The sequence below is a fragment of the Rutidosis leptorrhynchoides genome, chromosome 8, assembly GCF_046630445.1.
Source record: "Rutidosis leptorrhynchoides isolate AG116_Rl617_1_P2 chromosome 8, CSIRO_AGI_Rlap_v1, whole genome shotgun sequence".
NCBI lineage: Eukaryota > Viridiplantae > Streptophyta > Magnoliopsida > Asterales > Asteraceae > Rutidosis > Rutidosis leptorrhynchoides.
This window is the reverse complement of record NC_092340.1, coordinates 299,614,579-299,629,729: the sequence shown is the minus strand read 5'-3', so window position 1 is coordinate 299,629,729 and position 15,151 is coordinate 299,614,579.

Genomic DNA, 15,151 nt, shown 5'->3' with positions numbered 1-15,151 from the left:
ATATACACATATAACTGTTGGCGTAGACATGCTGCGAGATTTCAAAATACTGATTGATAATTCCCAATGATTCGTATGACAATTCTCATTACAAGATGCGAATGAGTAAATGATGGGATTTCAATAAATAATTATAATGACTTTTTGGAAAGGCTAAAGTTAAAGGGTAATGAAGTTGTTGGTACATCTGCTAATAATGTGGTGTAATGTAAAAGGTTCCCTGGTAACGATGGTGTATATCTCAAGGTTATAATAAGGTTAGTCTGACTGAAAAGTCGAAGTTGACTTGCTGGAGCTGTGATAAAACTGGCTACTTTGAATAGGAGTCGCAAAGTTATTTTTGCTAATAAATGCCAAAGAATCTGACGCTGATACGTTGTTTAAACTTTTACTTTGGTTTTAAGAGTTTTTCGGGTACATAACTGTGGGTAACATGTGGTTGGATCATCATCTCGATTGCTCATCATTCGAAGTGTCTTCAGAAATTTTCGAAGGGTTTGAACACAGATTGTAATCGTTAACATACATTTGATGTTCTAACACAGTTTTGAAGTCAAAATATAGCTTGTGAAAGATGTAAGGATCTAAGAGTGATGATTTTGGTCATATCTCGATTTGAATTTTGAGATTTCAAAATCAGAATATGTAATTAAATTTTGAATGAGTATGGTTGTTTTGATTTCTATAAAAGAATGTATATTGTTGTGAAAGTAGGGAATATAATGGATGATTTGCTGAATCAGATTCGAAGAATGTAACATATTATTTGTGAATTTATATATCTCTCGGGTATTACCTACCCGTTAAAAAAAATTCACAATTAATATTTTGTACAAAAGAATTTTATTACAGTCTTTATGAAAAAATATATATATGTATATTTTCTTCAGATGTAACATAGATTTAATGAGTTAATGTTAAATTAAACTCAATTGATTTACGGTTGAAACTAGAATTGAATAATCCCTAAAGGCTTTAAAAAGTACATAACTTTTACGCAGTATTTCTTTAATGACATTGAAATTATGAATCAATACTTCGTTATTTGTTGATGTATGATGTTCGGTTCGTGGAATTCTTGTGAATTTCGCAAAGTACGAATGATGTTATCTGAAAAGTTTCGGGTACATCGATGATGAAAGTGTAAAATTAAATATATACTTGATTTTTTATGATTCGGAATTTGTTGAATTGCGACAGAGATTGTAGTTAACGCTGGTTAAGTTGCGGCTGAAGGACGTACATTATTGCATATTTATAATATGAATTAACTGAGTAGTTAAGATTCACACACAATAGCTTAACACGGAAAGATTTATTTCAATATATATATATATATATATATATATAATATACATATAATTTCTTCAGAGGGAATGAGTTAATTCTTCATAACTCGTTGATACAATATACACGTTATTGATTCGTAATGATGTCCACAGTGATTCTTGAACTGACGGAGTTTGTGATGTTATCGGTGTTGTTGATTCGGATGTTGACTGTACTGACGATGTTGGTAACGCTGACGGTACTGTTGATGCTGCTGGTAAAGCAAGTTTAGCTTGTTAATCACACACTATTTTTGTCAGGGTTTCTACTCTTCCTTCTATCATTTTGGTTTGCTTAACTGATTTATGGTTAGGGCTAGATTAGATAATCTCTAAGACTTTAGAGATTACATAATCGCCGCGGAATGTTTCTCCAATGAAGTTATGAATTAATACTTCGTCAGTTATTGTTGTTGGTACTCCTTGGTATCTATGGTGCATATGACGTTGATGCTCAAGTTGAGGTTTACGACGCGGTTGTGGTTGGAGGTGGTAATGGTACTGTTGGCATTGATGATGGTGGTACTGGTTATGCTGCTGATGCTGCTGCTGGTGTTTGTAATCTCTGCACCATATTCTCCAAAGCCACTACCCGAGCGCGAAGCTCGTTGACTTCTTCTATTACACCGGGGTGATTGTCGGTTCGGACAAGCGGATAAATAAAATCTAAAATTTGATGTAATATATAATCGTGACGAGATACTCTGGAAATGAGCGAGAACATGGTGTTTCGGACAGGTTCGCCGGTAAGTGCTTCAGGTTCTTTGTCAAGAGGGCAATGTGGTAGATGGAAGGGATCACCTTCTTCTTGTCTCCAATGATTGAGGAGGCTACGAACCCATCCCCAATTCATCCAGAATAGGTGATGACTGATTGGTTGATCTATTCCGGTCACACTGCTTTCGGAGCTTGAATGGGATTCCATTTCGGAATCTGAGTGAATTGAACTGATGACGAATTCCATTTCGTATGATTGGATAAAGGATTTTTTTTTCCGATATGAAATGATTTTGGCTAACGGATGGCATTCTAATTACATAGAATATATATATATATATATATATATATATATATATATATATATATATATATATATATATATATATATATATATATATATATATATATATATATATATATATATATATATATATATATATATATATATATATATATATAGATCAAAAGATTTCGTAGATTACGGAGGACTTTGCGGGATATGTCAGGCAAAGTTTAAAGTAACAGATACGATAAGATATGATTTAGCAGATATGCTAAGATATGAATTTTTGTCTATACACTATTCATGCAATCAATGCAGCAAGACGTGTCTTAGACTAAAAATGATAAGCAGGTAATTTCCTGAGGATGATAAGTAGTTAATTTTCGACACAAAATGATAAGCAAAACTTTTGACATGCAGACACGGTCGAAGTCCAGACTCACTAATGCATCCTATCGACTTATCAGTTAGACACACTAATGCAGACCTGGTTCGCTAAGACCACCGCTCTGATACCAACTGAAAGGACCCGTTCATATACATTATAAATGATTCACAATAGTTGATTACATTGCGAGGTATTTGACCTCTATATGATACATTTTACAAACATTGCATTCGTTTTTAAAAGACAATCTTTCTTTACATCAAAAATTGACAGGCATGCATACCATTTCATAATATCCACTCTCCAACTATAAATTGATTTAATAATAATCTTTGATGAACTCAATGACTCGAATGCAACGTTCTTCGAAATATGCTATGAAAGACTCCAAGTAATATCTTTAAAATGAGCAAATGCACAGCGGAAGATTTCTTTAACACCTGAGAATAAACATGCTTTAAAGTGTCAACCAAAAGGTTGGTGAGTTCATTAGTTTATCATAATCATTTATTTTCATCATTTTAATAGACCACAAGAATTTCATTTCTAGTTTTCATAAATATACGTCCCATGCATAGAGACAAAAATAATCATTCATATGGTGAACACCTGGTAACCGACATTAACTAGATACATATAAGAATATCCCCTATCATTCCGGGATCCTCCTTCGGACATGATATAAATTTCGAAGTACTAAAGCATCCGGTACTTTGGATGGGGTTTGTTAGGCCCAATAGATCTATCTTTAGGATTCGCGTCAATTAGGGTGTCTGTTCCCTAATTCTTAGATTACCCGACTTTAATAAAAAGGGGCATATTCGATTTCGATAATTCAACCATAGAATGTAGTTTCAATTACTTATGTCTATTTTGTCAAACATTTATAAAAGCGCATGTATTCTCGGTCCCAAAAATATAAAGGGTAAAAAGGCAAATGAAACTCACCATACTATATTTCATAGTAAAAATACATATAACGTCATGGAACAAGTGCAAGGTTGGCCTCGGATTCACGAACCTAAATTAATTATATATAATTATATGTTGGTCAATATTTGTCTAACAAATTAGGTCAAGTCGTAGTGTACCACAATCCTAATGCTCGAGACTAATATGCAAAAGTCAACAAAAGTAAATTTGACTCAAAATAATTTCTAAAAATCTATTAATGATTAATATGTAGTTTAAATATCGTCGTTTTATATTTTTAAATATTTTTAAAAGATTTATTAGAGTAAATAATATAATTTATTTATTAATAAATAAAATTTAATATTAAATTTATATAATAAAATATACTTTTATATATATTAAGTAATAAAATTTATAGGGTTCATTTAATATCATAAAGATAATATGATAGGTATTATTAAAGTAAGTTATTACACATAGTAAAATATGTTTTTATCACATATTTATTTGATAAAATAATATCTATAATGATAGTAAGTAAAAGTTGTATTATTTTGTAATAATAATTATTATTATAAAAATATCATTATTTATAATTACTAAGATGACATTATGATAAAACGATAATTCTAATTATGATATCTTTAATATTTACGATAATTTTTAATATTATCTTTAAAATAATAATTCTATTTAAAATAATAATAATAATAATGATATTTTATAGTAACAATGACATTTCTATTAAAATGATAATTTTTGTTAAAATGATAGTTTTAATACTAACGATACTTTTAATAATAATAGTAATGATAAAAATAATAAGAACGATAATTTTATCTAAATCAATATCTTATAATATTTTAATTTCATCATGATACTCTTACCCATTATTTCCAAATCATTTCGTTTAATAGCTTTTAATCGTCTTTTATATCGTTTTCATAATAATGATAATAATAGTAATCAAAATAATTAGGTGTTATAAATATTTTTTTTAATTACACTAATATTAATAATGATAGTTACTATAACATTATTAACAATAATACTAATAATTATCTTAATGATAATATAGTAATAATAATAATAACAATAACAATAACCATTTTTAAATAATGATATATATATTAATAATGATAATAATAATAATAATACCAATAATAATAATAATAATAATAATTGGATAATAATAATAATGCTAATTATAACTTTAACGATAATAACGATAGTAATAATAAAAAAAATAACAATTTTTAATGATAAATCCCTTTTATTGATAAAGATAATAATAATGATAATAATAAGATAAAACTAGAACGACGATAAAAACGACGATAATAATAATCATTTTTAATAAAAATATCGAAAATTCAATTGATTATAACTTCTAATCCGTTCATCGAAACGATTCGATATCTAAAGGAAAAGTTCTTAATTTTTCGCTAGCTTTCCAAGGTCATGCATATCTTATGCCTTATCTCAACCGCAAGTGTAACTAATTCAAGATTCAACCTAACCTGTCTAAGGGCAATATCAAAAGTACAAGCATGCATAATCTTAAATACTCGAGCACTAGTCAGGGATACACTATTAGTATGTAAAAGTTAAATTATGAGTACTCACGCATCAATATTGAGATTCAATATTGCAGGAAATGTACGTAGACGCAACGGAAATGATAAACACTATGTTGACCTCACGAGCATACCCATGAACCATACTCAATCACCTCCATAGCTATAACCCATAATTTCCTTAATCCTATCCCACTCGAAAAACAATTTCGAAATCACTCGGACAGCACTCCGTCGTAATATTTTATGTATACTAATAATATCTTGAAATAATACAGAGTAAATATATATATATGTAAATCGATTGAGAGAGTTTAGAGAAAAATATTTTCAAGTTTCTATGAAATAATGAAACCTATTGAATTCTATTTATAATAGATTTTTGAATTATTAAAGTGAATTATTAAAGTATGAATTATTAAAGTGAATTATTAAAGTATGAATTATTAAAGTGAATTATTAAAGTATGAATTATTAAAGTGAATTATTAAAGTATGAATTATTAAAGTGAAATATTAAAGTATGAATTATTAAAGTGAATTATTAAAGTATGAATTATTAAAGTGAATTATTAAAGTTAAAGTAAAGTAAAAATAAAGTAAATGTAAAGTTTAAGTATAGTAAAAGTATAAAACTATGTACGTATAATACGCGTATAAATATATATAATATTAATTTAAATCGTTATATATATTTAATAAAATAAAATATAAATATCGTTATCTTTATCATACTAGTTAAGTAATGAGTTGTCAAAAATGGTTCTAGATATTTATAAAAGTTATATACGTTTTAATAATAAAGTTCTTTTTAAACTGAAAACGTTTTTGTACGTTTGAAACTAAATAGATCAATCGAGTCTTTATGAGATTCAATCTTCCACTATCCTTTATCTAGTTCTCAATGATTGATAATTTGTTCTTATTTAAAAATCACTTTACCATTTTCCGAATATTGTTAAAATGGAAAGATTTCTCAAATCAACGTGGGCCTTTCAACAGAGATTTGTAATAATAATTCAATATATCTGATAATTCAATCATTTGATCTTATCTTCTAATTCCATTGATAAACATTTTGAAACAGATACAATCATATAAAGTATTTAATCTAATATTTTGTTTACGTTTCAAGTTATAATATATATACACATATACATATATAATCATATTCGTTTAATGGTTCGTGAATCGTTGGAACTTGGTCGAGGTTGAATGAATGTATGAACATAGTTTAAAATTCTTGAAATTTAACTTAACAAATATTGCTTATCGTGTTGGAAACATATAAAGATTAAAGTTTAAATTTGGTTGGAAATTTCTGGGTTGTCACAGTACCTACCCGTTAAAGAAATTTCGTCTCAAAATTTGAGTGGAAAGGTCGTGAATGATAATAAGTATGTTTTCATGATGCATACGGGCTGAAAATTAGAGTTTTATCATCAGCGAATAATTTGGATAAACAATTCATTTATATGAAGAGTACGAATGAAGCTAACATAGAAGAGTGAAATGAGTAAGTGTAGATTCATCTTATCATTTGACGTAGATATGATTGATTCCCAGATTTCAAGGGATTTGAAGAAAATCTTCTTAATAAGATTTGACTCTCCGGTAATCAAGGGAATTAGGATCCGCTTTAAATGCGATCGTCCATTTTAATTGTTCTGTCATAGATTTTCTTATAAATTCACCTCCTTCGTTTCCTTACAACTCACACCTTTTGTTGATGCATTTTATGCAAGTCCCTAGACATCTACCCACGTCCATTGCAGGTACAACAGTTTACTGGCTACCATGAACGCTTGTTATTATCCTATCCGTGTTTGTATGTGGTTACAGGAACTGCAGGAACGAGATTTAGATGTTTGACTATGTAGACTTAGTCAGACGTACGAGTGAAGCCTCACTAGTACGGCTGACAGGCTCATACGCACGGTTGATGCTGAGCTAAGTCACAATTACAACCTAAATGAGAAGACACGAGTGAGTGATCACCCTTACGGCTGATGAAGCCAACTCGTACGTGTGATGAATGAATCGTATGGGTGAGTCAACAGCAGGGGTATATAAAGTCTTATGTTCTTCATTTTAGGTTAAGCCTCTCATTTGTTACACACACTCAGATCTAGTGAGCTCCTCCGATTCTCTCTCAGTCCAAATCACCCAGGTGGTGAATTATAGCTCTAGGTGTTGATCTAATCACACTTGATTTAGTTGTGGTTTGACTAAATTAATCAAAAAAAACTTAACCTATTCACTAGAGGATTTGATTCACTTATTCTACCATTGTGTGAGTTAAATCTGTTGATTTCTAAGTTCCTAGTCATGTTTCATCACCTTCTATTCTTTCCCCCTCAACTCATATTTTAAAGTATTCATCAATATGCTCCATCCAGTTCTAATTCTCGATATACTTCTAACTTTCATATCGGTCATTCTTCTTTTTCATCTACCGCCGGAAGAATTTATTTACTTCTACTATACTCTTGGGTTTATAGTGTTTCTAGTTCTCCCGAGTCTTTATATTGCTATATGCATCGATATATATGGTTTATAATTTCTGGTTTATCGTTGGGCTTTATATGTTCCCTTATATTTCAAAGTCTCTGCTTCTGTCTTCTATAATCATTATCATTCACAGTTAATGCTCTCTTTTATTTGCTGAAATTTATACCCCAATTTCTATTTCGGAGTTTTGTCCTTTCGTTTCTTCTTCTTGCGATTAAGCACCGCTTGTAATGGTCCAGAATTCACAGATATGAATTTCGAAATGAACATTGTTAATGTTCTAGGAAGGAAATTGTGATGGCACGATCTTGACTTGTTAAATTACTTGAATACCTTGGAAAAGGCCGAATCATCAAGAAATATTTTCTTGATATTTTAGAGGTTAAATAGAATACAAGAGTCGTATAACATGGCACATGATGATGTTATGATCGGTGAATCATCACGTTCCATTTAGAAACTCAACATGACTTACTGTAATATAATCACGTTGATCAAGTGTCATTATATTATACTAATTCACGCTTCAGTTCCCAACACTACTTCAAAATATTCCTATTTTAAACTTGAATGTTTCAGAATTTAGAAACTAAAATAGTTTCTTTTATGATGTAATACAGATAGCGCGAAGAGGTAAATGATTTCAAATAAGAAAAATTAAGAAAATATCTTCAGAAATATGGAGGACATTTATAATGAAAGATTTGATGATATTTTAGAATTTCTAATATCAGAGGATGATGAAGAATATTGTTCGCAGGGGTTTAGAGTCAGGAGCAAGGTATTCATTAATGACTTCAGCAGGTACTGAATCATTTGGATCGTTTGAAGTCAGGTTCAGTCTTTGTAATTTGTCCACAGCCTCATTCCTACTTTGCTCAATCCGTTTTCCAGTTCCAAAACTTCTCTTTTTCTGCGCTTTGCCAGCACACTTCATTATTATCATCCAACTTTTACCGTTTAAAGTCGTTTATAGTTTTTGCTGCTTCATCGGCATTTTTTCCATTTTCGGAGAACCAATTCGTAGTTCGGAGTGTTTTTCAGAAACTTCACATTCAAATTAAGTCCAGAAGATAGACGTTATATATACACATATAACTGTTGGCGTAGACGTGCTGCGAGATTTCAAAATACTGATTGCTAATTCCCAATGATTCGTATGACAATTCTCATTACAAGATGCGAATGAATAAATGATGGGATTTCAATAAATAATTATAATGACTTTTTGGAGAGGCTAAAGTCAAAGGGTAATGAAGTTGTTGGTACATCTGCTAATAATGTGGTGTAATGTAAAAGGTTCCCTGGTACGATGGTGTATATCTCAAGGTTATAATAAGGTTAGTCTGACTGAAAAGTTGAAGTTGACTTGCTGGAGCTGTGATAAAACTGGCTACTTTGAATAGGAGTCGCAAAGTTATTTTTGCTAATAAATTCCAAAGAATCTGACGCTGATACGTTGTTTAAACTTTTACTCTGGTTTTAAGAGTTTTTCGGGTACATAACTGTGGGTAACATGTGGTTGGATCATCATCTCGATTGCTCATCATTCGAAGTGTCTTCAGAAATTTTCGAAGGGTTTGAACACAGATTGTAATCGTTAACATACATTTGATGTTCTAACACGGTTTTGAAGTCAAAATATAGCTTGTGAAAGATGTAAGGATCTAAGAGTGATGATTTTGGTCATATCTCGATTTGAATTTTGAGATTTCAAAATCAGAATATGTAATTAAATTTTGAATGAGTATGGTTGTTTTGATTTCTATAAAAGAATGTATATTGTTGTGAAAGTAGGGAGTATAATGGATGATTTGCTGAATCAGATTCGAAGAATGTAACATATTATTTGTGAATTTATATATCTCTCGGGTATTACCTACCCGTTAAAAAAAATTCACAATTAATATTTTGTACAAAAGAATTTTATTACAGTCTTTATGAAAATATATATATATATATATGTATATTTTCTTCAGATGTAACATAGATTTAATGAGTTAATGTTAAATTAAACTCAATTGATTTACGGTTGAAACTAGAATTGAATAATCCCTAAAGGCTTTAAAAAGTACATAACTTTTACGCAGTATTTCTTTAATGACATTGAAATTATGAATCAATACTTCGTTATTTGTTGATGTATGATGTTCGGTTCGTGGAATTCTTGTGAATTTCGCAAAGTACGAATGATGTTATCTGAAAAGTTTCGGGTACATCGATGATGAAAGTGTAAAATCAAATATATACTTGATTTTTTATGAATCGGAATTTGTTGAATTGCGACAGAGATTGTAGTTAACGCTGGTTAAGTTGCGGCCAAAGGACGTACATTATTGCATATTTGTAATATGAATTAACCGAGTAGTTAAGATTCACACACAATAGCTTAACACGGAAAGATTTATTTCAAAATATATATATATATGTATATATATATATATATATATATATATATATATATATATATAATATACATATAATTTCTTCAGAGGGAATGAGTTAATTCTTCATAACTCGTTGATACAATATACACGTTATTGATTCGTAATGATGTCCACAGTGATTCTTGAACTGACGGAGTTTGTGATGTTATCGGTGTTGTTGATTCGGATGTTGACTGTACTGACGATGTTGGTAACGCTGACGGTACTGTTGATGCTGCTGGTAAAGCAAGTTTAGCTTGTTAATCACACACTATTTTTGTCAGGGTTTCTACTCTTCCTTCTATCATTTTGGTTTGCTTAACTGATTTATGGTTAGGGCTAGATTAGATAATCTCTAAGACTTTAGAGATTACATTATCGCCGCGGAATGTTTCTCCAATGAAGTTATGAATTAATACTTCGTCAGTTATTGTTGTTGGTACTCCTTGGTATCTATGGTGTGTGACATTGATGCTCAAGTTGAGGTTTACGACGCGGTTGTGGTTGGAGGTGGTAATGGTACTGTTGACGTTGATGATGGTGGTACTGGTTATGCTGCTGATGCTGCTGCTGGTGTTTGTAATCTCTGCACCATATTCTCCAAAGCCACTACCCGAGCGCGAAGCTCGTTGACTTCTTCTATTACACCGGGGTGATTGTCGGTTCGGACAAGCGAATAAATAAAATCTAAAATTTGATGTAATATATAATCGTGACGAGATACTCTGGAAATGAGCGAGAACATGGTGTTTCGGACAGGTTCGCCGGTAAGTGCTTCAGGTTCTTCGTCAAGAGGGCAATGTGGTGGATGGAAGGGATCACCTTCTTCTTGTCTCCAATGATTGAGGAGGCTACGAACCCATCCCCAATTCATCCAGAATAGGTGATGACTGATTGGTTGATCTATTCCGGTCACACTGCTTTCGGAGCTTGAATGGGATTCCATTTCAGAATCTGAGTGAATTGAACTGATGACGAATTCCATTTCGTATGATTGGATAAAGGATTTTTTTTTTCCGATATGAAATGATTTTGGCTAACGGATGGTATTCTAATTACATAGAATATATATATATATATATATATATATATATATATATATATATATATATATATATATATATATATATATATATATATATATATATATATAGAGATCAAAAGATTTCGTAGATTACGGAGGACTTTGCGGGATATGTCAGGCAAAGTTTAAAGTAACAGATACGATAAGATATGATCTAGCAGATATGCTAAGATATGAATTTTTGTCTATACACTATTCATGCAATCAATGCAGCAAGACGTGTCTTAGACTAAAAATGATAAGCAGGTAATTTCCTGAGGATGATAAGTAGTTAATTTTGGACACAAAATGATAAGCAAAACTTTTGACATGCAGACACGGTCGAAGTCCAGACTCACTAATGCATCCTATCGACTTATCAGTTAGACACACTAATGCAGACCTGGTTCGCTAAGACCACCGCTCTGATACCAACTGAAAGGACCCGTTCATATACATTATAAATGATTCACAATAGTTGATTACATTGCGAGGTATTTGACATCTATATGATACATTTTACAAACATTGCATTCGTTTTTAAAAGACAATCTTTCTTTACATCAAAAATTGACAGGCATGCATACCATTTCATAATATCCACTCTCCAACTATAAATTGATTTAATAATAATCTTTTATGAACTCAATGACTCGAATGCAACGTTCTTCGAAATATGCTATGAAAGACTCCAAGTAATATCTTTAAAATGAGCAAATGCACAGCGGAAGATTTCTTTAACACCTGAGAATAAACATGCTTTAAAGTGTCAACCAAAAGGTTGGTGAGTTCATTAGTTTATCATAATCATTTATTTTCATCATTTTAATAGACCACAAGAATTTCATTTCCAGTTTTCATAAATATACGTCCCATGCATAGAGACAAAAATAATCATTCATATGGTGAACACCTGGTAACCAACATTAACTAGATACATATAAGAATATCCCCTATCATTCCGGGATCCTCCTTCGGACATGATATAAATTTCGAAGTACTAAAGCATCCGGTACTTTGGATGGGGTTTGTTAGGCCCAATAGATCTATCTTTAGGATTCACGTCAATTAGGGTGTCTGTTCCCTAATTCTTAGATTACCAGACTTTAATAAAAAGGGGCATATTCGATTTCGATAATTCAACCATAGAATGTAGTTTCAATTACTTGTGTCTATTTTGTCAAACATTTATAAAAGCGCATGTATTCTCAGTCCCAAAAATATAAAGGGTAAAAAGGCAAATGAAACTCACCATACTATATTTCATAGTTAAAATACATATAACGTCATGGAACAAGTGCAAGGTTGGCCTCGGATTCACGAACCTAAATTAATTATATATAATTATATGTTGGTCAGTATTTGTCTAACAAATTAGGTCAAGTCGTAGTGTACCACAATCCTAATGCTCGAGACTAATATGCAAAAGTCAACCAAAGTAAATTTGACTCAAAATAATTTCTAAAAATCTATACATGATTAATATGTAGTTTAAATATCGTCGTTTTATATTTTTAAATATTTTTAAAAGATTTATTAGAGTAAATAATATAATTTATTTATTAATAAATAAAATTTTATATTAAATTTATATAATAAAATATACTTTTATATATATTAAGTAATAAAATTTATAGGGTTCATTTAATATCATAAAGATAATATGATAGGTATTATTAAAGTAAGTTATTACACATAGTAAAATATGTTTGTATCACATATTTATTTGATAAAATAATATCTATAATGATAGTAAGTAAAAGTTGTATTATTTTGTAATAATTATTATTATTATAAAAATATCATTATTTATAATTACTAAGATGACATTATGATAAAACGATAATTCTAATTATGATATCTTTAATATTTACGATAATTTTTAATATTATCTTTAAAATAATAATTCTATTTAAAATAATAATAATAATAATGATATTTTATAGTAACAATGACATTTCTATTAAAATGATAATTTTTGTTAAAATGATAGTTTTAATACTAACGATACTTTTAATAATAATAGTAATGATAAAAATAATAAGAACGATAATTTTATCTAAATCAATATCTTATAATATTTTAATTTCATCATGATACTCTTACCCATTATTTCCTAATCGTTTCGTTTAATAGCTTTTAATCGTCTTTTATATCGTGTTCATAATAATGATAATAATAGTAATCAAAATAATTAGGTGTTACAAATATTTGTTTTAATTACACTAATATTAATAATGATAGTTACTATAACATTATTAACAATAATACTAATAATTATCTTAATGATAATATAGTAATAATAATAATAACAATAACAATAACCATTTTTAAATAATGATATATATATATTAATAATGATAATAATAATAATAATAATAATAATACCAATAATAATAATAATAATAATAATAATAATAATAATAATAATAATAATAATAATAATAATTGGATAATAATAATAATAATACTAATTATAACTTTAACGATAATAACGATAGTAATAATAAAAAAATAACAATTTTTAATGATAAATCCCTTTTATTGATAAAGATAATAATAATGATAATAATAAGATAAAACTAGAACGACGATAAAAACGACGATAATAATAATCATTTTTAATAAAAATATTGAAAATTCAATTGATTATAACTTCTAATCCGTTCATCGAAACCATTCGATATCTAAAGGAAAAGTTCTTAATTTTTTGCTAGCTTTCCAAGGTCATGCATATCTTATACCTTATCTCAACTGCAAGTGTAACTAATTCAAGATTCAACCTAACCTGTCTAAGGGCAATATCAAAAGTACAAGCATGCATAATCCTAAATACTCGAGCACTAGTCAGGGATACACTATTAGTATGTAAAAGTTAAATTATGACTACTCACGTATCAATATTGAGATTCAATATTGCAGGAAAGGTACATAGACGCAACGGAAATGATAAACACTATGTTGACCTCACGAGCATACCCATGAACCATACTCAATCAGCTCCATAGCTATAACCCATAATTTCCTTAATCCTATCCCACTCGAAAAACAATTTCGAAATCACTCGGACAGCACTCCGTCGTAATATTTTATGTATACTAATAATATCTTGAAATAATACAGAGTAAATATATATATATATATATATATATATATGTAAATCGATTGAGAGAGTTTAGAGAAAAATATTTTCAAGTTTCTATGAAATAATGAAACCTATTGAATTCTATTTATAATAGATTTTTGAATTATTAAAGTGAATTATTAAAGTATGAATTATTAAAGTATGAATTATTAAAGTGAATTATTAAAGTATGAATTATTAAAGTGAATTATTAAAGTATGAATTATTAAAGTATGAATTATTAAAGTGAATTATTAAAGTATGAATTATTAAAGTTAAAGTAAAGTAAAAATAAAGTAAATGTAAAGTTTAAGTATAGTAAAAGTATAAAACTATGTACGTATAATACGCGTATAAATATATATAATATTAATTTAAATCGTTATATATATTTAATAAAATAAAATATAAATATCGTTATCTTTATCATACTAGTTAAGTAATGAGTTGTCAAAAATGGTTCTAGATATTTATAAAAGTTATATACGTTTTAATAATAAAGTTCTTTTTAAACTGAAAACGTTTTTGTACGTTTGAAACTAAATAGATCAATCGAGTCTTTATGAGATTCAATCTTCCACTATCCTTTGTCTAGTTCTCAATGATTGATAATTTGTTCTTATTTAAAAATCACTTTACCATTTTCCGAATATTGTTAAAATGGAAAGATTTCTCAAATCAACGTGGGCCTTTCAACAGAGATTTGTAATAATAATTCAATATATCTGATAATTCAATCATTTGATCTTATCTTCTAATTCTATTGATAAACATTTTGAAACAGATACAATCATATAAAGTATTTAATCTAATATTT